This window comes from Ictidomys tridecemlineatus, chromosome 10, assembly GCF_052094955.1.
Source record: "Ictidomys tridecemlineatus isolate mIctTri1 chromosome 10, mIctTri1.hap1, whole genome shotgun sequence".
NCBI classification, from domain to species: Eukaryota; Metazoa; Chordata; class Mammalia; order Rodentia; family Sciuridae; genus Ictidomys; species Ictidomys tridecemlineatus.
The window spans coordinates 114,041,120-114,050,986 of NC_135486.1; the positions used below are offsets into that span (position 1 = coordinate 114,041,120).

General features: G+C 38.2%; 1 protein-coding gene across 4 annotated transcripts in view; it reads right to left on the bottom strand.

Annotated features, from left to right (window-relative positions):
- LOC101972073 (cytochrome P450 3A9) overlaps nt 1–9,867 on the bottom strand; it is a 373,151-nt gene that overhangs the window by 235,622 nt on the left and 127,662 nt on the right. The window lies entirely within an intron of this gene.

Sequence of the window (9,867 nt, forward strand, 5' to 3'; positions counted from 1 at the left end):
CTCCTTTCTGTTACAGGTTATCAAAGCTAAAGGTTAAAATGAAGATAAGTCATGTTAAGTGAAATGATCCAGTCCCAAAACATTAAACTTCAAAGGTTTTCTCTACTAAGGGGAAGCTAATCCAAAGTAAGGCAAGTAAAGTGGAGATAAAAAAATACAAGAAAAAGAGAGAGGGAACAAAAGAAGGAAGAGGTAATTTCATCAAAAAATGGGAGTTCATAATCTGCTTGGATCAAATGTATGAAATATGATATGTCAAGAGCTTTGAAATATTTTGAACAACTAATAAAAAATAGAGAAAAGTTCAGTAGAGTAGGTGGAGGGGTTGAGGAGGAAGAAGAAGGGACATAAAAAGGGAAGAAGAGTGGAATGAATCTCACTGAACATGGAATGTGCATGCATGGGTGTGGCACAGTGGGTCCCAGTATCACATGTTTCCATAGGACATTAATTAAAAAATCGTAAATGGATTTGTTATGGGATGATTTGAAAATTAAGTCAGTCTGACCCAATTTTGTTCAGACAATTCATCCTGGGCAGAATTGGCCCCCATTTCTGCATGGGCCCATTCACATAGAAGCTGAAATTGCCACCCTTACCAACTTGATCCCTGAAAACAATGTTCATAACTGTAGAACTAATGAAAGCTTGCTTCCTGACTATGTACAAAAAGGTGCCAATTATGATAATTTGATGCTTTCCACTTTTTGAAATATGTCTCATGATTGTACTTGCCTCCCCTGCCTCTCTTCTTTGTGCTTTTTTGTGTTTTTAAGATGCCCCCCACCAGCATTCAATTCTTGGGCTGCAGAACTGGCGGCTTTGTGTTCCTTTGGCCCTGGCCAGAATAAATTCTTTATCTTTACTTCAAAAAGACACAGAGTTTTATTTGGGATTTTGGAATAGTGCCTAAACATTTGGAAGCCCCAAAGAGATATTCTCTGGAGTGTAGGCTGTGGCTCTCAGCCACCTGAGACCCCAATGCCACAAACACAGAGAGAAGATCCTGGAACTACATATATCAAGCTCTGAAAAAAATGGGATCCATTTGCAGGGAAGTGGATGGCACTAGAGCAGATTATGCTAAGCGAAGTTAGCCAATTCCTAAAAAACAAATGCTAATGTCTTTCCTGATATAAGGGAGGTGACTCAAAACAGAGTAGGAAGAAAGAGCATGAGAAAAAGATTACCACAAAACAAGGAAAAGAGGTGGAAGGGAATAGGAGAGAGAAGGGGAATTCCATGGAAGATGAAAGGAGACCCTCATGGTTTCACAAAATACATGTACAGTGGTGTGAAGGGGAAGGGAAGAAAAAAGAAAGAGATAAGTGTCACAGTAGAATGAGAAGAGAGAAGTGATGAGAGGGGAGGGGAGGGGAGATAGGGAGGGCAGTAGAATACAACTGACACTAAGATTGCTATATGTATACACATGGATGTATAACCAATGTGATCCTGCAATCTGTACATGTAAAAAAATGAGAATTCATACCCTATTTGAATCAAATGTATGATATGTCAAGATCATTGTATTGGGTTGAGCAAATAATAAAAAATTACAAATAAAAATGGGTGCCAATCAAGAAACTTGTATCCAGCAAAATTAAACTTTAGATTTGAAGATGAAATAAAAACCTTCCATGATAAACAAAAGTTAAAAGAATGTATAGCCAGAAAATTGGCCTTACAAACATCCTTGGCAAAATATTCCATGAAGAGGAAATGAAAAACAACAATGAAAATCAGCAGAGGGAGGTAGTACTCTAAAAGAAAAACTAATCAAAGAAGAAAATCAAGTCAAGTTAAATAACCAAAATAAACAAACATGGCTGGGAATACCATGTCTCAATAGTAACTCTGAATTTTAATGGCTTAGACTCACCAATTGAGAGACATAGGCTAGCACACTGGATTAAAAAAAGAACAATATGCTTCCTCCAGGAGACTCATCTGATAGAAAAAGACATACAGAGACTGAAGGTGAAAATTTGGGAAAAATCATACCACTCACATGGGCTGAAGAAGCAATCAGGGGTGTCCATCCTCATATTAAATAAAGTACACTTCAAGCCAAAGTTAACTAAAAGGGATAAAGATGGACATTATCTACTACTGAAGGGAAGCATATACCAATAAGACAAAACAATCATAATTATATATGCCCCAAACAATGGTGCAGCTATGATCATCAAACAAACTCTTCTCAAGTTCAAATTGAACACAACGCAATAATTTTGGGTGATTTTAACACATCTCTCTCACCACTAGATATATCTTCCAAACAAAAATTGATTAAGGAAATTAAAGAACTCAATAATACAATAAATAACTTAGACTTAACTGATATATATAGAATATTTCAACCTGCATCAAACAGGTACACTTTCTTCTCAGCAATACATGGATCCTTCTCCAAAATAGACAATATAATATGCCACAAAGCAACTCTTAGCAAATACAAAAAAGTAGAGAGATACAATCATGCCTTTTATCAGATCATAATGGAATAAAATTGGAAATCAACAACAAAGTAAAAAATAAAAATCTCTCCATCACCTTGAGACTGAACAATATGCTACTGAATGAACAATGGGTTGCAGAAGACAAAAAGAAGGAGATCAAAAATTCTTAGATGTAAATGAGAACATAGACAAAACATATCAAAATCTGGGAAACTATGAAAGCAGTACTAGAGGAAGGTTCATTGCATGGAGTTCATTCCTTAAAAGAAGAAAAAGCTAATAAATAAATGACCTCATATTACATCTCAAATCCTAGAAAAAGAGGAACAAATCAGCAGCAAAAGCAGTAGAAAGCAAGAAATAATTAAAATTAGAGCTCAAACCAATGAAATAAAAAAGGAAACATTTGAAAAAATTGACAAAACAAAAAGTTGGTTCTTTGAAAAAATAAATAAAATTGACAGGCCCTTAGCTATGCTAATGAAGATAAGTAGAGAGAAAACTCAAATCACCAACGTACACGATGAACAAGGTAATATCACAACAGATACTACAGAAATACAGAGGATAATTAGAAATTATTTTGAAAACTTATACTCCAATAAAATAGAAGACATTGAAGGCATCAAAAATTTATTTTAAAAAATTATTTTAGTTGTGAATGGATCTTTTTATTTATGTGTATGTGGTGCTGAGAATCCAACCCTTGCTTCAGGCATGCTAGGCAAGCACTCTACCACTGAGCTACAACCGCAATCCCGATAAATGTCTTAAGTCATACGATTTGCCCATTTGAATCAGAAAGATATACACAATTTTAAACAGACCAATATCAAGTGATGAAATAGAAGATGCCATCAGAAGCTTACCAACCAAGAAATGCCCAGGACCAGATGGATACACAGCCAAGTTCTACAAGACCTTTAAAAAAGAACTAATACCAATACTCTTCAATTTATTTCAGGAAATAGGAAAAAAGTTAAATGATTTAGACAAATATTTCACCTATTTTATCAGTCATCCACTTCATGCTTTGAATATAGTCTTTGACTGCTTCAACACTGAGGATTATTTTAATATGGACAGGATTTTATTTTTCTCTTCTTCCTCTCTCTCTTCATAATCTGGGGGTTGGGAACAAGATTATCTTTTCCCATCCTAGGCTGAGTTATCCATCTGTCTTTGAGCATACACCCACCACAGGAACAAAGTCAGTCAGACTTTAGGACTGGTGCCATAAGAATGGTTATCTCCCAAATTAACAGGTGAATCAAACCTCTCACAGGGGACACCTGTAATGGATTATATCTTTAAAAACCATCAGTCCTTGGGTTGAGTCAGTGCACTTGCCTAACATACATGAGACACTGCATTCAGTTGTTGGCACCACATAAAAATTAATAAATAAAATAAAGACATTCTATCTACCAATACAAAAAAAAGATCAAACAAACAAACAAACAAACAAAAAAGGAACCCTCTGTTCTCCCTGATGGGCAGAATCACAGCCTCTGGGAAAGGAGTCCCCTGTGCTTCTCCTTCCTCAGTAGAACAATAAAACTTTCTCTTTTTCTCAAAACTGTCCTTTTTATTGAATTGAAATCAGGGACAAGACTGAGCTTTCAGTAACACTATTGTTGCTTGAGGTACATTATGTGTGTGTGTGTGTGTGTGTGTGTGTGTGTGTGTGTGTGTGTGAGTGTGTGTTGGGTACAGTGATGCACATCTGTAATCCCAGGGGATCTGGAGGAGGATCATGTGTTTGAGAGTTTGAAGGCAGATTCAGCAAGGCTGTAAGCAACACAGTGAGACCCTGTCTCAAAAAAAATAAAGTGTGCTGGGGATGTGGCTGGATGTTTAAGCAACCTTAGGTTCAATTACTGCTACTGAAAAACCCCCAAATTAGTGTGTGTGTGTGTGTGTGTGTGTGTGTGTGTGTGTGTGTTTGTGGGCAAATATGTGTTTGTGTGCATGTGTATGATGCCCTTTACTATGTACTCCTAGTTGAGAAACCACTTTAGAATTTTAAAGCTAGGACCTCCTTGGCAGATATCTTCTTCAAGGTCCAGTCTATTCCACTGTCTTTGTGCTTCATTCTGTCCTCAGGAGTTTTTTGTTTCTGGCTTAACTGGAGGGTCTGGCGGTCTCTCATGATATGCAAGATAAAGAGAATAATGTGGAGGTGGCATTTTTTTAAAAATACAAGAGAATCATAGAGGTAGAGAGACAGGAAGGTGATCCTTGAGGTCCTGTGATTTGAAGGATATATACTGAGCCCCTTCTACAGTCAGATGAGGAATTAGAGCTAAGCACACCCGAGTTCTCACAAAACCAACCCCACAAGTCTTTGTATTCTGCTTTCATAACTTACTAAGAAGGAGAGAGTTAAGTGGTAAACGAAAAATCATGACATGTTTTGACTCTGGAATGTTCCCAAAGGCTCAAGGGTTAACAGCTTGGTTCCCAGTACCGAAATGTGCTGAGGTGGAGATTTGGGGGAGGTTATTTGATCATGAGCTTCCCTAATCTCATCTGTGGGTGATTCATAGATGGATTCACATTTGTATGGCATTATCAGAAGGTGGTAGAGAGGACGGAGCCTAGGGCCTAGTTGGAGTTAGGTCACCAGGTGCAGATCCTAGAAGAGCTTATCAAATCCCTAGCCCCTACCTTGCCCTCCTTATGCTTCCCAATCACCATGAGTGGAGAAACTTTGCTCCATGGTTCACTTCTGTCATGGCAATCTGCCTCACAACAGTCCAGAATCAATGGATCCAAGTGATTATTGGCTGAAATCTCTTAAACTGAAATCTCTTAAACTGTGAGTCCAGATATATCTTTTCTTCTTTATTTAATATGTTTCAGTTATATTTTCTCTTATGGTTTTAAAATTTTTATTTGTGCATTATGATTAGATAGATGAGTGATTTTCATTGTGATATATTCATATATGCACACAGCATACACTATTTCATTCTCAGATCCCTCTCTTTGCTCCCCCTTTTCCTTCAACTGATTCCATTTCTCTACTGGTCCCTTTTCTGTTTACCTGAGTTCCCTTTCTTTCGTTTATATCTCTCTAGCTTCCACATATGATAAAAAACAAAGAACCCTTGACTTTCTGAATCTGGCTTATATTAATTAGTATGATGTTCTCTGTTATGATTTGGGTGTGTAGTGTTCCCCAAAGGTTGAGATGTGAGACAATGCACGAAGGTATAGAGGAGAAATGATTGGGTTATATAGCATAGTCTTAACCTAATCAGTGAATTAGTCCCTGATTGAATTAACTGAATGGGAACTGTAGGCAGGTGGAGTGGGACTGGAGGAAGTGATTCATTGGGGGCATGGCTTTGGGGTATATATTTGTATCTGGCAAGTGAAGACCTCTCTCTCTCTCTCTCTCTCTCTCTCTCTCTCTCTCTCTCTCTCTCTCTCTCTCTCTCTCTCTCTCTCCCTCCCTCCCTCCCTTCCTCCTTCCCTGCCTCTTCTGATCATCATGTGAGCTGGTTCCCTCTTCCACAATTTTACACCATCATGTTCTGCCTCACCTTGAGTCCCCATGGAATGGAGCTGGCCTTCTATGAAACAAAACATCTAAAAAGATGAGCCTTTAGATAAACTTTTCCTCCCCATACAATTGTGCTGGCTGGGTCCTTTAGTCACAGAAGAAAAAAGTTGACCAAATCATTCTCTGTTTCTATTAATTTTCTTGCAAATGGCATAACTCTATTTGTGTTTATGGCTGAGTAAATCTCCATTGAGTACATATACCATATTTTCTTTATCCAGTTGATGGACACCTAGATTGCTTTTATAACTTAGTTATTGTGAAGTATGCTACCAAAAACATGGAAACATGGATATGCATAGTATGCTGATTAATTATGTTGGATAAATATGGGGGATGATATAGCTGGGTCATATATTGATTTAATTTCTCATCTCTTGTCACATCAACCACCTATGTCAAACACTTCTATTAAGTTCAACAAATTTTCTTTTATTTTGTAATAAAATTTGTAATTTAATATTATTTGTATATTTATTTTATTAGCATTGCTCTCCCTTAAGGTTAAATTTCACAAGGGCAAGGATTCTGACTGGCTTATAGGTAGAATTTGGCACAAGTCCTGAACACAGTAGCCAGACAGTCCTCCCAATCTACAGTGATACTGATGTTAGGCACACATTGGAAGAGTCCAATAACGAGAGGAACTGTCTCTTTCACCTGACATGCTCCTCAACCTTCCCATCCATTAGCCCAGAAGAGTTAGTTATTTCCTCTTCTAGCCACCAAAGCTTAGATACCACCTGATTCCCCAAATTAGCAAGATCAAGTTTTACCCGACTGAGAAGAATGGGCACTTAACTAAGTTAGATAAATAATCTTGCTTGCATTTTTTCATAATTGTAATTATAAATTGTGGAATTTGAACCTTATACACAAATCATTGTAAAGCACTTCTGTGTTTCTCTACACCAAGAGAAATTTAGTCAGACAATTCCAGTGAAGTCAGACTTTCCATGGGAATAACACCTTGGGCTACCATTATGAAAGGATGGAAATGTCATGATGATTGGGGCCCTTACATCACTAAGTTTGTGGATCACCTGTTCATTTACGCTTATATCAGCCTGATGTTTTCCTGAATGTAATCTGAGATTGGACTTTTATCTGTTGCGTATGAAAACAAGAAAGAAGATAAACTGTTCATATTGATAAGGACTGTATGTGTCTCATACTTGTGTGCTTAATTTTATGTGGCTGAACCATCTTTATTTATACTATGTCCTTATTTTTTGCTATCACTATCTGCAATCAGAATAATAACTGGGAATTAAACATCTGAATACTTAAATATATAGAACATATCTTTAAAGTATGTGGTGAGTGCTTCACTAAATATGTAGAGGAGATACCAGAGTCAAGAGGGCAGTCTTCTGGCACATAATGCTTTCCTGGACATGCACAGCAAAAATTTAGTATTCAAATATCTTTGTGTTAGATGATATTACCTTCTATGGAATAAAGTTCATGAGGAACATTCCTCTCTTTCTCTCCCTCTCTCTTTCTTGTGTGTGTGCGTGTGTGTGTGTGTGTGTGTGTGTGTGTGTGTGTGTGTGTGTGTGTGTGTTTTGACTTTTCCCTGTGTCGCCTGGCCTTCCTTTAATTCCTGGGCTCAAGGAATCGTCCTGCCTCATCGTCTTGAAAATTGAGACTACAGATGTTTGCCACTCTGCCTGGCTAGAGCATGGCTTCTTTGATTGCTTTTTGCAGAACAAGAACCTTTGCATAGGTTGGGCCCCAGCACTGGATGCGTTTTTCATCTCAAGGAATGACTAACCCATACTTGTTGGTACAAATCCCAACCAGTCAAACCAGGACCAGAGCTATGAAAGAAAGGGGGAAAATCATAATAGCCCTAGATATTTCATCATAAGAGCCAAATACATTACTTGAAGGAAGATGAAATTATATTAGTTTCATAGAGGTTTTATATACAGAAAATATAAAAAAGATTTTGGGTTATGGTAAGATTATTACTGACAGCCTAACCCTGGGAGCTACCTTGATCCTAGCTGGCTGGATTTAGATGCTTACCCACATAATAAATAGACAAAAGATAGTAAAATGAGTATTGAACTTGATGCAGTTCCATCAACTCAGGAGAAAGCGGTTATATTGCTTCTCCTTACCTATCCCACAGACACAATTATAAATTACAGAAACAAAAGCCAAGTGATAGACATGTGTATATTTTGTTGATCTGAAGAGGAAGCAATCTGGAAAAAAAACAAGAAATGCACAGATGCAGATTTAGTTAGTCTGTGTTGTCCCAGAAGGAAGAAAATCCCCATTTTCATTTACTTTGGTGCCTGTCAGGGTGGGAGGTGGAAGCCCCAAGGTCCTCCTGCTTCTACTCTCAGCATGAGGAAGTCATTCCCAATTTCAGTGGGGTGCCTCCAAATTCAGTCTGTTACAAGGCTGTTAATAGTCAACAGTTATCAAATGACACTGTAATCTCTCTTTATTTGAAAGCATGCCAGAGATGTGGGAAGGGTTGGTGAAGGGTGAGTATCAGTTGGTGCAGAGTAAGAAGAAAAAGAGAAGGAAGCACACAAGAGTTGAATGTCTTATTATTCTGTTATGTTTGAGAACTTGGAGACTTTGTTACCTAATCCCCCATTTCTCAGGCTAATCAGATAAAGAATTTGAATCAGAGTTGAGATAATGAGCTGATATAATGTTCAAATACTCAGACATGGCATCACTCACATCAGGAATCTATTGAGAGTTTCACAAGTGACAATTGTTCTTAAAAGACTTCTCCTAAACCAGCTCCCAAGGTCTGCTCTCCACCCACAACCACCCATTTACAAAAAAGCAGGAAGCAACCTGCTCAGACACCTCTTGGTCTAATGAAAAATCTAGGATCATCTTTTTGGAGTTCTGGTGCTGAATGTGCTCTCTGTGGTGATATCTGCCATGAGATGGGTGGGTAGAGATTTGTTGTTCACCTGGCCTTTCAGGATGCTGTTCTCCTCTTTTGTCCTTTCACACCAATTGGTCATGGACATGCATTATTTTCAGAGACAGAGGTTATTCTTTGCTCTAAAATCGGTCTAACTTGCTGGCTACTGCAGGGATCTCTTAATGGTGGCACAGGATGTAGCTTGGATTGACATTACTCAGTGCATCCATCAGTGTCATCTTGTTCATCCCCGTTTTTTAGGGGACTTCTGGCCATCAGGGTACTGGCACACAGCCTGAATGTGCTGGAAAGGTTGCTGTGGCCCAAACAAGCCAAATCATCTTTCTGTATTAATAAACCAGGAAGATGAAGTGGTTAGCAAAGACACACAGGCAAAGAACCTGCAGAGGCCCAGCAATCTCACCTAACTCAATGACCAAACGTCCCAAATGCCAGCTCTTTGTAAAGTACTCTGGGGCATAATAGTGGATAGTACAGAGACCCTTCTCCAGAAAAGTTCACATTCTGGAAAGTTAAATAAAGGTGGAATCCAACAATGTTGTACATAAAGAAGACAACAAAAAAATAAATGTGTTCCAGGGAAAACAGAGGTTGTCCAGGGGATGAAGTGGCTTCGTGTGAAGAGGTAGTGTTGAAAGCCTTTACCAGTTGAAGTTTTTTTCTGAGCTGGGTTTTGAAGGATGACTAAGAGTCTTCTGGGCTGGGGCTGTGACTCAGTGGTAGAGTGCTTGCCTAGGATGTAAGGCCCTGGGTTTGATTCTCAGCACTGCATAGAAATAAATAAGGAAAGAAAGAAAGAAGGAAAAAAAGGTTCATCAACAACTAAAAAATATTAAAAAAAAATTCTTCTCTGAGCAAGAGGGCATTGTAAGCAGAGGAAAGTGCATGAGTAGTTATTTAGATATAAC